Source organism: Pelophylax lessonae (genome assembly GCF_965119305.1).
Source record: "Pelophylax lessonae genome assembly, chromosome: 9".
Taxonomy (NCBI): domain Eukaryota; kingdom Metazoa; phylum Chordata; class Amphibia; order Anura; family Ranidae; genus Pelophylax; species Pelophylax lessonae.
The window spans coordinates 179,378,922-179,395,309 of NC_138776.1; the positions used below are offsets into that span (position 1 = coordinate 179,378,922).

At 41.0% G+C, this 16,388-nt stretch overlaps 1 protein-coding gene across 1 annotated transcript in view; it reads left to right on the forward strand.

Annotated features, from left to right (window-relative positions):
* Nucleotides 1-16,388, forward strand: part of LRMDA (leucine rich melanocyte differentiation associated) — a 1,170,541-nt gene that overhangs the window by 703,900 nt on the left and 450,253 nt on the right.

Sequence of the window (16,388 nt, forward strand, 5' to 3'; positions counted from 1 at the left end):
TTTTGTATATAGAAGTCTCCAATCTTAACCACACAGTATAGGATACAGGAATTAATTCCTGGGTTATATGCAAAAACCTTAATGGGAAAGCCTCACAGTGTGTCCATATAATGCCATCCATACCATGAGGCTCCCGTTTTTTTGCTAATGTCCTTAGGTGATGAACACCTTCCTTTTTGGCTCACTAGTAGTTTCCTGGTTGGTTACCCATGTACCCAGACCCCATGGCAATTGGCCAACATGTAATGTTTGCTCTGGCACTGGATCCTGTGTTAGGTACTTACCTTGGCACCTAGTGCTATGCTTGTAGTTAGCCACAGAGTGCTCTCCACATCCAGGACCATGGTTCATTCCTATGGCACCAGGTCCTTGAAGACCCCTTCAGGGGTATGCCTACTGTGATGAGCGAGGCCTAGACCCAGGAGGGGACCAGTGACATGAATAAGGCAAAACACCTTTACCTACCGGTTCTTGAATTTAAATGTCTTGTTGGATTGTTACTTGGACCTGTAGTGATATTCTTTTATCCTCCGAGGCACACCACAGTGCTAATAATCACTCAAGTAGTTTTGAAAGCACAGTTTACAGTACAACCTTATAGTTTACATAATTCAATTTGGCGGTCTTCTTTTCTACCTCACTACCAGAAGCTCCCCTCTGGCTAGTGAGGTAGTGCTTATAAGACTCCTCACTGTACAATTACGTACATCATTCATCCATTAACAATGCAAGCTGATCGTTTTCTGTCTCGCCTGTTGCCTAATAACCTCACTGACACAGCCAAAGAAACTCAGTGCTTAGCCTGGGTTGTTTGAGATTCATACCGGGCATGCTGAATCCCCCTCAGTTTGCCTCTGTTCTGTGAGTACCCTGGAGGGGAAGATCCTTACTTGACAATGGCAAATTGCAGGTGCTTAGGGGCTGAAGCACATGAGACAAGTAGTGAAAGTTCTGCTGTAGATCCTGAGGAAACGCTTAGGCTCCTTTCAGTTTTCGCCTTGTTCCAGAGCTCTTTCACTGACAATATTCCAGCCCCCTGATTTGGGATCCCATGTGTGACAAAAGCAGAATTCTCTGCAACTATGATTTATTCCAAAGACTATTCCCACTTCTAGAAGCAGTGGTTGTCATTAGCCATATACACTTCCTTGCCTCTGCTCCCTCTGACTATATTCAATCATTAGAACTTGAATTGCGTGGCTCACTTACACTTACATTTTCAGGAGGCAAGTGGGATGCTGATATTTTAGCAGGTGCTGCTGAAGATTTTTCACTATTGAAATTTCAGAAAGTTAATCGTTCGGCTTCTTGCCATGTGCTGGCCTCTGTGAACTCACTGATTAGTCTCTGGAGAGATGCACAACATTCACATACTCCATCAGGCACAAGAAGGAAGGCAATGTCTAGAATGTCTACATGTTGTTTGGCCTAACTCTGAGAGGTTGTTCACTCTATTAAAAGGTTGTTTGTACCCTATGAAAGAGGAATTCAAAAAGAAATGACCTGTTCCCACTGTGGACCCAGCCATTCTTGCATTGACAAGCTACAAGCTAGTAGCTACAAACAAGCTACTGTTTGTACTGAGGGCATTCTCTCCGTCAAGGATTTAGTTGATAGGCATTTGGGGAGACTCTTTAGAAATCCTTCTTTTCTCTCACATGTGCAGCAGCCTGTTGCCAATCTGGCAGTTGCCCTTACTATGGCAAAGTGGACTGGAGAAATCCACAGCGAAAATTAAAAAATAAAACATTTAACTAACTTAAAAAAACAAAAATGATCCTGTTCTTTCTACAAGACTTCAGCTCTTTGCCTCCACCCTACTATGTGCCTCTCTTTCCTTGGGGCATGCTGATCACTTTTCCCATACTCTGCAATCTATCACTTAGGGTAGCTCTCAACTAGGGTGTACCCCCTTAAAAGGTCCTTAGTAAGAATGGAACTTTGCCCTTTTCATTGTCCCCTGGCAGCTGTAGTTATGCCTTGGCTCCCCCTGTTTTTCTTCTTGGGAGCCCTTCTTTTTTTTCTGCTACAGGGGGACAAATTACCCGCGAAGCCAGGTCTTCTTGCTTCCTTGGCAATCTTTATATCATGTCAGTACCCCTCCCCGTGTCCTGCCTTGATGGTATGGCAAACAATTTTTGCATTACCTAGGGGGTGGGTCAGGACTGCCATATCTTTCCTTGGAAGCTGAATGTCTTTTCTGTTTTTCCACAAGGCACTCTATGGAAATCCTCTCTCCTGTTATTTTGCCTCTTTGCAATGCCTTCTGCTCTTTAGAATGAGTTTCTCCTTTCTTACCTGAGCCCATTCTTCCAGAGGTGACAGGGCTCTTGGACTTTTTCAGCATCAAGCATCTTTTTCTTCCCCAGGTTGCATGGCTACCACCTGATTCCTTGTTCATATTTTCATAACTGTTTTTTTCACCAGGTAGCTGTTGGGCCTCCGCATTGTGTGCCTTGGATGCAGAGTGCTTATGCTGTCAACTGTCTGTTCTATCTGTTGTCCCATGTTAGCCAAAACAATATCAATAGGCATACAGGAAAAAAAAAAAAGATTTTGCCCACCCTTCAAATGCATAAATGGGACTGTACTATGGACTAAGAATCAATACCTGTGTCCTTTACTGTGCGGTTTAGATAATAGTAATATTGACATACCTGTAAATTCCATATCTTGGAGTACAAAACAGAACATAGGTCCCTCTTTTCTCTGTGATCTCCCTACTGCTTGTTTAAAAACTTGAGGCTCACAGAGTGGCCTGGGTTATATCGATACACTGGAAAGCACTTTAAGCAAAGCTTTTGCAAGTATTCAATCATGTAAAGGTACTGGTATATAGCCTATGATCTATGAGTCAATTCCTGTGTCCTGTACTGTACTCCAAGATACAGAACTTTCTTCAAAATTCCTTTTCTTTTCCTTTCAAGTTTCTCACAGATACCTAACTAGAGACATATTTAAAAAGTCTGTGTGCCTAGCAGCAGTATCTTCCTCTGTAATCAAACAGGAGATGGAAGTTGCCAACAGAAATGATTGTAATATCAGCCTAAAAAGAAGTATTTGCAATATGGCCAGATTCCACTGCAAGCTATGTGAAACTGCATATTCTCTGCAGAGAAACTGAGGCTTCTTTATTTTTTTTTTCGGCTGAATATAAAAATGGGCAGCACAGTGGCTAAGTGGCTAGCACTTGCAGCAATAGGGTTGTCTGTTCAAATCTCAACCACATCACTACCTTCCTGGAGTTTGCATGTTCCTGCGTGGGTTTCCTCTGGGTACTCCGGTTTCCACCCATTCTCCAAAGACACGCTGGTAGGTTAAATGACTCCAGTCTAAATTGGCCCTAAGAGATATATATATATATATATATATATATGTGTGTGTGTGTGTGTGTGTGTGTGTGTGTGAGTTAGTGACCCTAGAAAGGCTTAGATTGCAAGCTCCTTAATATCAGGGACTAATGTGAATGTATAATATAAATGTAAAGTGCTGCGTAAATTGTCAGCGCTATTTAATGTGAGTTAGTGACCCTAGAAAGGCTTTGATTGTAAGCTCCTTAATGTCAGTGACTAATATGAATGTATAATATAAATGTAAAGTGCTGCGTAAATTGTCAGCACTATTTAAGTACCTATAATAAAAAATGGTCTGGGGGGCCTTGCACATCTTTTTACCCTAGGATACATACAGGTGCATCTCAAAAAATTAGAATATTTTAAAAGTTAATTTATTTTAGTAATCCGATTCAAAAAGTGAAACTCAATTTTAATATAGATTCATTACACACAGAGTGGTATATATCTAGCATTTCTTTCTTTTAATTTTGATGATTATGGCTTACAGCTAGAGACGATCAAACTTTTCAAAAGTTCGGTTCGGCCAGAACATCCGAACTTCCCGAAAGTTCGACCCGGATTTCAGAACCCCATTGAAATCAATGGGACCCGAACTTCGGTAATCAAAAAACACCATTTTGAAGCCCTAAAACCCAATAAATGCCCCTAAAAAGTGCCTAGGGTACTGGGTCATACCCCAGGGACTATTAATCACACAAAAAAAAGTTCTTAAAAATTGTCATTTTTGATAGAGCCAATTATTGAAAAGATTAAAAAAAAATTTAAAAAAAAAAAAATTCTTTGGATTTAGTATCTGGGGGGTCTAAAAAGTGTACCTGTGAAGTTTCAGCTCTGTAGCATGTCCAGAACCATAAAAAAAAGATTGCTTGTATTTTGTCACTTATAGAACAGGTTAGTGGCTTCTCTCTTTTCACACCTTGCCGGTTTAGTAGCAGGCGTTTTTTTGGGCATTTTTTGGGGTCTTTTCAGGCAGGCAAAACATCTGAACTTGTGTATACGGGTATATATACACACATATTTATATGTATATATACACCTAGACATATATAGGTGTGATAGTAGCAGAAATATATGCTTGCGCTAATGAAATCATTTACACTAATATGGCTCCGCTCCTATAACACCTATGTATGTCTAAGTGTAAAATACATATAAGGATGTGTGTATATATACCAGTATACACAAGTTCAGATGTTTTGCCTGCCTCCAAAGAACCCAAAAAAATGGCCAAAAAAACGCTAGCGCCAAAAAAAAACACCCAGGTGTGTTTTTGCAGGCATTTTTTGGGGGTTTTTGGAGGCAGGCAAAACATCTGAACTTGTGTATAGTGGTATATATACACAGATACTTATATGTGTTTTACACTTAGACATATATAGGTGTTATAGGAGCGGAGCCATATTAGTGTAAATGATTTCATTAGCGCAAGCATATATTTCTGCTACTATCACACCTATATATGTCTAGGTGTATATATACATATAAGTATGTGTGTATATATACCCGTATACAGAAGTTCAGATGTTTTGCCTGCCCCCAAAGAACCCAAAAAAATGCCCAAAAAAACGCTAGCGTCAAAAAAAAAAAAACCGCCCAGGTGTGTTGTTGCAGGCATTTTTTTGGGGTTTTTGGAGGCAGGCAAAACATCTGAACTTGTGTATAGGGGTATATATACACCCATACTTATATGTATATATACACCTAGACATATAAAGGTGTGATAGTAGCAGAAATATATGCTTGCGCTCCTATAACACCTATATATGTCTAAGTGTAAAATACATATAAGTATGTGTGTATATATACCACTATACACAAGTTCAGATGTTTTGCCTGCCTCCAAAAACCCCAAAAAAATGCCTGCAACAACACACCTGGGCGTTTTTATTTTTGACGCTAGCGTTTTTTTGGGCATTTTTTTGGGTTCTTTGGAGGCAGGCAAAACATCTGAACTTGTGTATAGTGGTATATATACACACATCCTTATATGTATTTTACACTTAGACATATATAGGTGTGATAGGAGCGGGGGGGAGGGTACAGATGTAGAATTAGCCAGTGGAAAGCAAGATTCAGAGGGCAGAAATGGGGGCATTAGCGGTAGGGTGTTCGGAGCTCCTAAACCCAGGGTGGGTACGGGGAAAAATCAAGAGAGCAGCCTAAAAACATCAAATGAGGATAAATGTAACCAATCTAAATTACGAGGCTTGTATACCAATGCCAGAAGCCTGGCCAACAAGATGGGAGAGCTGGAGCTGCTGATGTTTGAGGAGGACTTAGATTTTGTGGGGATAACTGAGACTTGGTTCGACAGCTCTCATGACTGGATGGCGACCATTCAGGGGTATTCCCTTTATCGCAGGGATAGAGAGGGTAAAAAAGGGGGAGGGGTATGTCTGTATATTAAGAACAGTATACAGGTAAATATGAGGGATGATATTAATGGAGCTATGGACGAGGCAGAATCCCTATGGGTAGAGCTTCAAAGGGAAGGCACGGTGGGGAGGGTAATATTGGGCGTATGCTATAGGCCCCCCAACCAGAGTGAGGAGGGGGAGGCGGACCTCATGTTACAGATAGGATTGGCAGCAAGGATGGGAAATGTCATTATAATGGGGGACTTTAATTATCCGGATATAGACTGGGCAGAAGGAACCGCGCACTCAGCCAAGGCTAGGCAGTTCCTAAATATTTTGCAGGACAATTTCATGGGTCAGATGGTGAATGCACCGACAAGAAACAATGCGGTACTTGACCTACTGATTACCAACAATGCAGACCTGCTCACGGATATAGAAATATGGGAAAACTTAGGGAACAGTGACCATAGGTCAATTGGTTTCAGTATTAATCACAGTAATAGGAAACACAAGGGTAATATTAAGACGCTGAATTTCAAAAGAGCCAATTTCCCTAAACTGCGCTCACTGCTAGAAAATATAAAATGGGATAGAACCCTGGGAACAAAGAACACGGAGGAAAAATGGGAGTGCTTCAAGAGCATACTTAACAAGGGGGTGGGCCAGTGCATTCCACTGGGAAATAAATTTAAAAGAACAAAACTAAACCCTGGGTGGCTAAACTCCAACATAAAAATGTATATTAGAGCTAAAGAAAAGGCCTTCAAAAATTACAAGACTGAGGGGTCAGTGGCAGCATTTAAGCATTATAAAGAGTGTAATAAGAAATGTAAAGATGAAATCAGGGCGGCTAAAATAGAACACGAGAGACATATAGCGGAGGAGAGTAAAAAGAACCCCAAGAAGTTCTTTAAGTATATAAACAGTAAGAAAGCGAGGCCAGAACACATTGGCCCCATAAAAGATGATAAAGGAAAAATGGCCACTGAGGACAGAGAAAAGGCGGAAGTGTTAAATAATTTCTTTTCTTCAGTCTTCACAAAGGAATCGGGGGGCTACACGAACCCAGCTTGTAAGGCCGAACTAAATAATACACCTCAGGAAGTGCCGCCATGGCTAACAGAAGATAGACTTAGAGCTAAACTAGAGAAACTTAACATAAATAAATCCCCGGGACCGGATGGCTTGCACCCGAGGGTTCTTAAAGAGCTCAGCCAGGTGATTGCCAGACCATTATTCTTGATCTTTAAGGATAGTTTACAGACGGGTATGGTGCCAGCTGATTGGAAAAAAGCCAACGTGGTACCAATATTTAAAAAGGGGCCGAGATATATCCCGGGTAACTATAGGCCGATCAGCCTAACATCTGTAGTCTGCAAAATATTGGAGGGGATGTTAAGGGACCACATACAAGACTTTAGTAATGAAAACGGTATTATAAGTATTAATCAGCACGGATTCATGAAAAATCGTTCGTGCCAAACCAATCTATTAACCTTCTATGATGAAGTGAGCTGCCACCTAGATAAAGGTAAGCCTGTGGATGTGGTGTATCTGGACTTTGCAAAGGCCTTCGACACCGTTCCCCACAAACGCTTACTGTACAAACTAAGGAAGATAGGTATGGACCATAAGGTGAGTACCTGGATAGAGAACTGGCTCCAGGGGAGAGTACAGAGGGTGGTGATTAATGGGGAGTACTCGGATTGGGCGGGTGTGGAAAGTGGGGTCCCCCAGGGTTCTGTCCTGGGACCAATCCTGTTTAATTTATTCATAAATGATCTAGAGGAGGGGATATCTAGTACAATCTCAGTATTTGCGGATGATACTAAATTAGGCATGCCAATATCTTCTATGCAGGATGTGGAAACCTTGCAAGCGGACCTGAACAAAATAACGGAGTGGGCAACTACATGGCAGATGAGATTTAATGTTGAAAAATGTAAAGTAATGCACTTGGGGGCCAGAAACCAGAAAGCAAGCTACTCGCTAGGGGGGGAACCTCTGGGTGAGTCTAGGATGGAAAAGGACTTAGGGGTACTGGTAGACAACAGGCTTGGCAGTGGCATGCAATGCCAGGCCGCAGCAAGCAAAGCCAACAGAATACTGGGATGTATAAAAAAGGGGATTCACTCCAGAAATAAAGAGATTATTCTCCCGCTCTACAAGACTCTGGTCCGGCCACATCTGGAGTATGCTGTCCAGTTCTGGGCACCGGTCCTCAGGAAGGATGTGCTGGAACTGGAGAAAGTCCAGAGAAGGGCAACAAAAATAATTAGGGGGATGGAGGACATCAGCTATGAAGAAAGACTACAAGCCCTGAACTTATTCTCTCTGGAGAAGAGACGATTGAGGGGGGATATGATATCAATGTACAAATACTGTACGGGCGACCCGAGCATAAGGAACAAACTATTCAGAGAAAGGAGATACAATAAGACTCGTGGCCACTCACTAAAACTAGAGGAAAGGCGGTTTAACCTTAAAGTGCGTAAGGGGTTCTTCACTGTAAGAGCGGTAAGGATGTGGAATTCTCTTCCACAAGCAGTCGTATCAGCAGGGAGCATTGATAGTTTCAAAAAACTGTTAGATGGACACCTTAAAGACCACAACATACAGGGGTATACAATGTACGGCTAAAAGCAAACACACACACACATCATAGGTTGAACTGGATGGACTGATGTCTTTTTTCAACCTCACTAACTATGTAACTATGTAACTATGTAACCATATTGGTGTTAATTATTTCATTAGCGCAAGTAGTGTTTTCTGCTCCTTTCACACCTATATATGTCTAGGTGTATATATACATACATGGGTGTGTATATATACCCCCTATACACATGTTCAGATGTCATGCCTGACTCCAAACATGTGCTCAAAAAATCCCTATAGACGCCTGCAGCCAAAAAGCAAGCTGACGGGTGAGAAGCCATATTAATGATCTGAATGTGACTTAAGAGAAACTATCTTTTCTCTATAGCGGTCACCCTGACATGGAAGGGTTTGGTCACCCTGCCATAGCAGTCAGTGTCAGTTCACCCTACACTACATGACGGTCACCCTGGCACTTAACACTTTCCCTACAGAAACTAATTTTTTGCATCTAACTAAAGTGTAAAGGAGCACTCTAACTACAGATAGATATCCCTTTCCTCACACTAATAAATGCTAAATGACACTTTTGAAGCCAATTTAACAGAACTGCTTCCATTCTCTTCCATGTCCCTGTATTACAATGCTAGGAATTTGCTGGGGCTATCTTATATACTGGGGGGCGTATTCACTAATGATTGGTCTAGGGACCCCCTAGTCACTCAAATCACATTCCTAGCATTCTCCTGCCCCCTCAACTAATGGTTCTGGTCCAGTCACAGACTTTTAAAGCCCATTTCCTGTCCCATTGCATTTTGGTCGGTTCTGGTTGCCAAATTCCGAACTTTTTGGGCAAAAAGTTCTAAATTCGGCCGAACCTCGAACAGCCAATGTTCGGGTCGAACCGATGGTCGACCCGAACCATTCGATCATCCCTACTTACAGCTAGTGAAAACCCAAAATTCAGTATGTCAGAAAATTAGAATATTACATAAGACAAATAAAAAAAAAGGATTTTAATGCAAAAATGTTGGCTTACTGAAAAGTATGTCCATGTACAATATAGTATGCACTCAATACTTGGTCGGGGAGCTCCTTTTGCATGAATTACTGCATTAATGCGGCGTGGCATGGAGGAGATCAGCCTGTGGCACTGTTGAGGTGTTACGAAACCCCAGGTTGCTTTGATAGCGCCATCAGCTCGTCTGCGTTGTTGGGTCTGGTGTCTCTTATCTTCCTCATGACAATACCCCACAGATTCTCTATGGGGTTTAGGTCAGGCAAGTTTCCTGGCCAATCAAGCACATTGATACCATACTTATTAAACCAGGTATTGGTACTTTTGGCAGTGTGGGCAGGTACCAAGTCCTGCTGGAAAATGAAATCAGTATCTCAATGAAGCTGGTCAGCAGAAGGAAGCATGAAGTGCTCTAGAATTTCCTAGAGGAGGGCTGCGCTGACTTTGGATTTGATAAAACACAGTGGACCAACACCAGCAGATGACATAACTCCCTAAATCACCACTGACTGTGGAAACTTCACACTGGTCCTCATGCAACTTGGATTATGTGCCTCTCCACTCTTCCTCCAGACTCTGGGACCTTGATTTCCAAATTAAATACAAAATGTATTTTCATCCAAAAAGAAGACTTTGGACCACTGAGCAACAGTCCAGTCCTTTTTCTCATTAGCCCAGGTAAGACGCTTCTGACGTTGTCTTTGATTCAGGAGTGGCCCTACACCTGGATACATCTATGTGTGGTGGCTCTTGAAGCACTGACACCAACCTTTTAGGACTTACCCTCCTTGTGGAGGGTGTCAATGCTGTTTTCTGGACAACTGTCAAGTCAGCAGTCTTTCCCATGATTGTGTAACCTACTGAACCAGACTGAGAGACCATTTAAAAGCCCAGGAAACCTGAGTTAATTGGCGGATAAGAGTGTGACACCATGAGTCTACAATATTGAATTTTTTTCACAATATTCTAGTTTTCTGAGATACTGAATCTTGGGCTTTCACTAGCTGTAAGCCATAATCATCAAAATTAAAATCAAAGCAACCTGGGCTTCCATAACACCTCAGCAGTGCTAGTGCCACAGGGTGATCGCCATGCCACGCCACATTGATACAGTAAGTAGTTAATTCCAAAGGAGCCCTGAGCAAGTATTGAGTGCATGTTATGCTGTACATGGACATACGTTTCAGTAAACCAACATTTCTGTATTAAAAATCCTTTTTTATATTGGTCTCATGTAATATTCTAATTTTCTGAGATACAGAATGTTGGGTTTTTTACTAGCTGTAAGCCATAATCATCAAAATTAATAGAAAGAAATGCCTGAAATATATCACTGTGTATGCAATAAATCTATATAATATACGAGTTTCACTTTTTGAATCGAGTTACAGAAATAAATTAACTTTTAATGATATTCTAATTTTTTGATATGCACCCGTAGATGTGATAGGCAATCAGTGGATACTTAGAAAAACACATAAAGCAAACAGAAACAGATACAATTATAGTATTACATGTTAAATATATTTTTTGATTAATGTCAATATCTTTATTTACCAGTTTTTATATAAAAAATACATACAGTATACTGATATATAAAGTTTTACCTGGAGGGAGGCAGTTTTATTTCCAAACAGGGACTAAAAACATTTTTCAGTTATCATATCTGGTGTTCAGATGAATACCCTGCTCATAAGATTGATGTTCTTCTCTAGTAGTATTAGACATTAGATATTATGACTAATAGAATGAGCCTAAAGCCAGTGTCAGTAAAATTAATTAAGACCATTTTAGAAGATGTCTGCAAGTAAAGGCCCACTCTATGTACAATTTGTGCTGCTTTCTGCTTGCTTTTCCTGGAACAGAACATATTCACCTGTATATGTCACACACTGATCTCTTTTATGATACACTTTAGGTGAAATGGTCAAGAGACCTTCTTCCTCAGATGGAACATTCAAACATTGTCAGTTCTTCCAACAATACATCAATCTTGTCTTTCTATATGCCATTTATAAAGAAACTGACTGACACCACACATAACCTAAAGTAATCTTCACTCAGGTTAAACTCATCCTTGAATATTGTACAACTTGATGGTCTGGTTGCACACAACACTTAAGGTAGACACAGAAATTGCAAATGTATCGCTCAGACTTGCCAATGTATCATCTATGGAAAAGGATGATAAAGTAATATTAGGTTAAATTTAAATATAAAAGCAAAATAAAATAGAGAATTAAAAGATCAATGATATTATAGTTTGTCAGTATCTGTTACCATATATATTTCCTAAAGCTAATCTACAGTAAACCGCTAAATACACAGATGAAGTACATATGTGAGAGCTATTTTACCTACCAAAATTATTTGTATTTCTGTCCATCCCTTTCCTTAAATTTACACAGCTCTGCCACACAGCGAAGTCCTGCCTGCAGTTTCTTTTTTGCTTACAAGTCTATTCCTCAGCCCACCAATTGATTGGACAGTGAAAAGAGAAGCAGCACACTTATGAGATTAACTCTCTGTCTTTCTGCTTTCTCCTCATATCAGCATGCCCCTTTGCACTACAGCCCATTCCTTAAAGTGGAGCTCCACCCCACCCCTCACCCCCCCCTTCACTGCCACATTTGGTACTTTTGTGGAGGGAGGGGGAGCGGGTACCTGGTTTTGACAGGAACCTACTCCCACTTCCAGGAAAGATCAGCGATCTACGACATGTGTGGCCCCTCCTCCTTACCCCTGCTGCTTTCTGAGACACATACAGGTCCCAGAAGATGGCGGAACCATTCAGAAAGTGCAGTGCGATTTGCGCATGCGCAGTAGGAAACCGGCTCTGAAGCCTGAAGGCTTCACTGCTGGTTTCCCTTACTTACAATGCCAGCACCATTGCATTACATTGACAAATCGGCTTGGAGAATCAGCTTGGGATGCCGACATCGTGCCGACTGGAGGTCTGCTTTAAACTGCTTCTCCATCTCCCTCTCTAAGCTCTCCGGCAAAGGGACTGCAAGAGGCCGATATCAAGTCAGATTAAGGTATTTTCGCTGCTTGCTATAAAAAAAGAAAAAAAATTAATGAAAAATTACATTTATTTGTATTCATGATTACAGAGTTAAACTAAAGTGTATCAATGAGCAAAATTTGAACTCCTATATCCATTTCCATATTAAATTGCAATTATTTCTGGCCTACTCATATTATAAATCTAACTGTGAAGAATCCCACATTTACTTCCTTGAAGTATGTGACACTTAGACCTCAAGCACATGGACGTTTGCAGGCATAAAATATGCCAATCCTAAAATTTCCAGCTGTACGCCTCTGTACTTACATAAATGCTGGTTCAGTTACTCGGCCATGCGCAAATTATGTATTTCCTGAGCGCATTTGAGAAACACACTGTGCATGACACTCCTTGGCATTACATGAGTACAAGCACATACAATTATTTATTTTTATGAGTGGCTATACATACCACCTGGTTCACCTCTCTGACTCCAAACATCTGTGTTCATGAGCCCATATTCACAATGCCTTGTGTCACACATTTTACAGATTCAGCTGTCTGAACTATGGGGGAAGAGGAGGTATTTTAGGAGACAGTAAAGGAATCACTGGTTGCAGGCAGTAGGGTACATATTAAAAACAGAATGGTGTAGCGCTAAATTATGAATGAAAAACACTTATACTGAATCAAAGTATGATGTTAACATATACAGTCCAAAAAATGAACACTGAAGTCCACAGAGGAAGGTATTGGCTGAAACAGATTCCCAGGAAAGGAAAAGCTCCAAACAAATGAAGAAAGGTGAAGATCAGGTGTGCCCAGGAGTAGAAATGAATCCACCAGACAATATAGTGAGAGATGGCTCCTTACCAAATAGCTCTTGCCACTAGATTATAGGTGGCTGAACGCTCATATGAAAGAGAGATCCTCCAATGTAGTGGAATGGCCAGGCAGGAGCATAGGTCACTCTCTCCGGGGACAACTAATCATAGGTCACAGGGATATCCAGTGTATAGCCATGGAAATAAAAAGGGAAAACACTCCCATAGTGCATTACCAATGTATAACTTTAATAAATAAAAAGGGATGCACTCACATGTAAAAACTTTGTATGTCAGCGGAACAAACAATGACATGCAGCCATAGCGTTCCTGCAGAACATTCCTCCTCGGATCATGGGTCACCCGGCAGTATGGTGGAGAGCTAACGCTGATGATCCATCCAAACACCAGGGACCAATACGAACTCTCGCGCCGTCAGGATAAACCACTACATGTTTCGTGATAACTCACGTCCTCTGGGGGCTGGTCCTAGGTGGCACTGTGCGAGGTCAGGGGTTTAAATAGGCTAAACCGCCATATTGGATACTGGCAGTTTGCCCATAAACCACCTGAAATGAGGAAAAACAGGAACAAAAATACTCGGGGACAATAAAAATATAAATATATAAATGCACTTCCATAAGATCACTACCTGCTGCTAAATACATCCATATGGTCACGCAAACGGGACCAGGGAGATTTAAGTAGTCATGACAACATACCAATAGATAAGCAGCAAAGATGATAGTGAAGAAGCCACAAATATTAAAAAATTGTTAAAAAGGTGAACAGCTCCAAAAGGATTGATACCCTCTAAAATGAATGTGAAAACGGACCTACCTGAAGGTAAGACCCTGGAGGAATGTATAGGCAATCGGACGCTGTGACATCACAAATAATGGGACAAACATAAAAAATACATATGTTGTCCTTAGCAAAGTTTCTTTTTTGGTACAATCATTTTTTATTGAACATTTTAGAAAAGTATAAAGCAAGAATTCACCTAGGCAGGGGGCCAGTTATAGGCATTCATCAATGAAAGCACCAATAATACACAACTAATGATAGTCAGCAGTGGTGGGGCTTTTTTAAAGTGGTTGTAAAGGAATTTTTTTTCTTTTTAATTACAAACATGTCTTTACTAACCTGCACAGAGTGGCCCTGATCCTCCTCTTCTTGGGTCCCCCGTCTACGCTCCTGGCTCTTCCTCTCTGACTGACACCCCAATACCAAACCGATTCACATGGGGGCACTCGTGCGGGCTCGCTCCAGAGTTCTGCTGCTGCGTCAATTGACACAGACACTCCCTCATCACTGGAGTTGATTGACAGGAGCGGAGGCCAATTGTTATCGATCTGCCCAGGGAGGAGGGACAAAGCCTGGAGAGCCACGGCTCTCATGCACAGTGCTGAATCGCGATGGGGTTCAGGTAAGTATAAGAGGAATAAGGGGCCGAGTATTTGACACAGAAGGTTTTTTACCTTAATGCATTGAATCCATTAAGGTAAAAAAAAATCTTGAGGCTTTAGAACCACTTTAAGCTGGAAAGCGCTATACTCCGTACTGGCACCTGTATGCAGAGCTAATGAGTGTTCACCTAACTCCGGGGGGGGGGGGGGGCGCGGGTATGGGTATCAATTGGTATTATCTAACAAAAAGACCTGGTCCTTAGAATTTGAAAGTAAATAAAATATTGAGCAGGGGAGAAGCTGCAAAGCCAGCAGGGATTAGGCTACATTCACACCTGAGCGTAGCGTTTTCGTGTGGTTTTTTTACCGCGATTTACAGGCGTTTTTAAAGGCGTTTTTTCTGCAGGCGTTTTTAGATTGAATAGAGACCAATGGAAAACGCCTGTAATCTGCCCAAAAAGAAGCTCATGTACTTTTTTGAGCGTTGGGCGTTTTGCTCACAGCGTCAAAATGCTCAGATGTGAACAGGGGCCATTGAAATGAATAGGATTTTTCTTGTTGGGTGTTTTGAGAGCTGATCCTAGAGCAGAAAAACTCCCCAAAAACGCCTACATGTGAACGGAGCCTTACCGGAAATTGTTGAAAGAGAAAGACAGCAAACAGGCAGAACTCAACATGAAAGGAGATTTTTACAAGTAAGCTAATTTTGGATTGTCAAAAAATAACTATTGTTTGCATTGTTAATACAATGCTGATGTTATCAAATAAAAGTGTATCCTATAAACAAAGAGCTCACTTAATTTGCCTCTTTTAAATTTGCTTGTATTTTAGCTTTAATATTTATTATTATTATTGCAATTGCAAGGAAGAATGTTTTATTGTCATGAAAGTGACACATGTAGCCATGTCCTTCTGTCAGATGTGACCTGCAGTTTTATTGTTACCAGAACGGTGATTACAGAACAACTTTAGTGGCACCAATGTCATTGTTAACCAGAAAAAACTGACATTTACAGTACTTCTCTCACTACAGTAACAATACTTAACCTGAGAATAAAGTTCACTGTGGTCTAGGTGAACTTTATGAGTCAAGTATTCCTTGTTTGAGGGGAATATGCTCAAGGCCAATTTCACATGTATTACATGACATCAAAGGGGGTAGCTGAACAAACCAGCTGGCTAAGCCTCCAGCTCTTTCATTTTGAAGTTTTGTTTCAGCACCTGAAGCAGTTAAATATTTGGCTACATAACAATGCCCTGTCTGTTGGTGTGTCTGAATTATAACCAGGAAGCTGATGGGGAAAATGCAGAGCAGGATGTGTAGTGATCTGGAGATGGAATTTTATGCATGCAAATGGAAGAGCCACAACAAACATGAAAATGAGTGCTGTGACTTTAGTGATCCTATACTCTCCTACTTGTCCTAGACATTTGTCTCTGCTATTCATCACACATTTTTCTCTTTAGCAGTGTGACATATCATTTTGTTAGAGCAGAAAATGCTTTGGCCAGTTTGATATCTAACTTCTTTGAATGCAGGTATGACAAGTATCACAGTTTGACAAAAAGCATCTCGCCCCACTAATTCATTGCAGCTTACTTTTTTAGACAGAATGAGTAATAATCTATGGTGCGTCACAGGGCCTGTCATCAATTTATTACAGGCTTTGTCAGTTAAACTTTGTGGTGCTTAGTATAAGAAAGAACGAACTCATAAATGTATTTGAAGGACAGCCAAGTTTACTGTGCTTTGAGTTTGTTGTGTACTTTCATATGACAAACTGCAACATTTTGCTTTGGTACCACAATGAAAGAG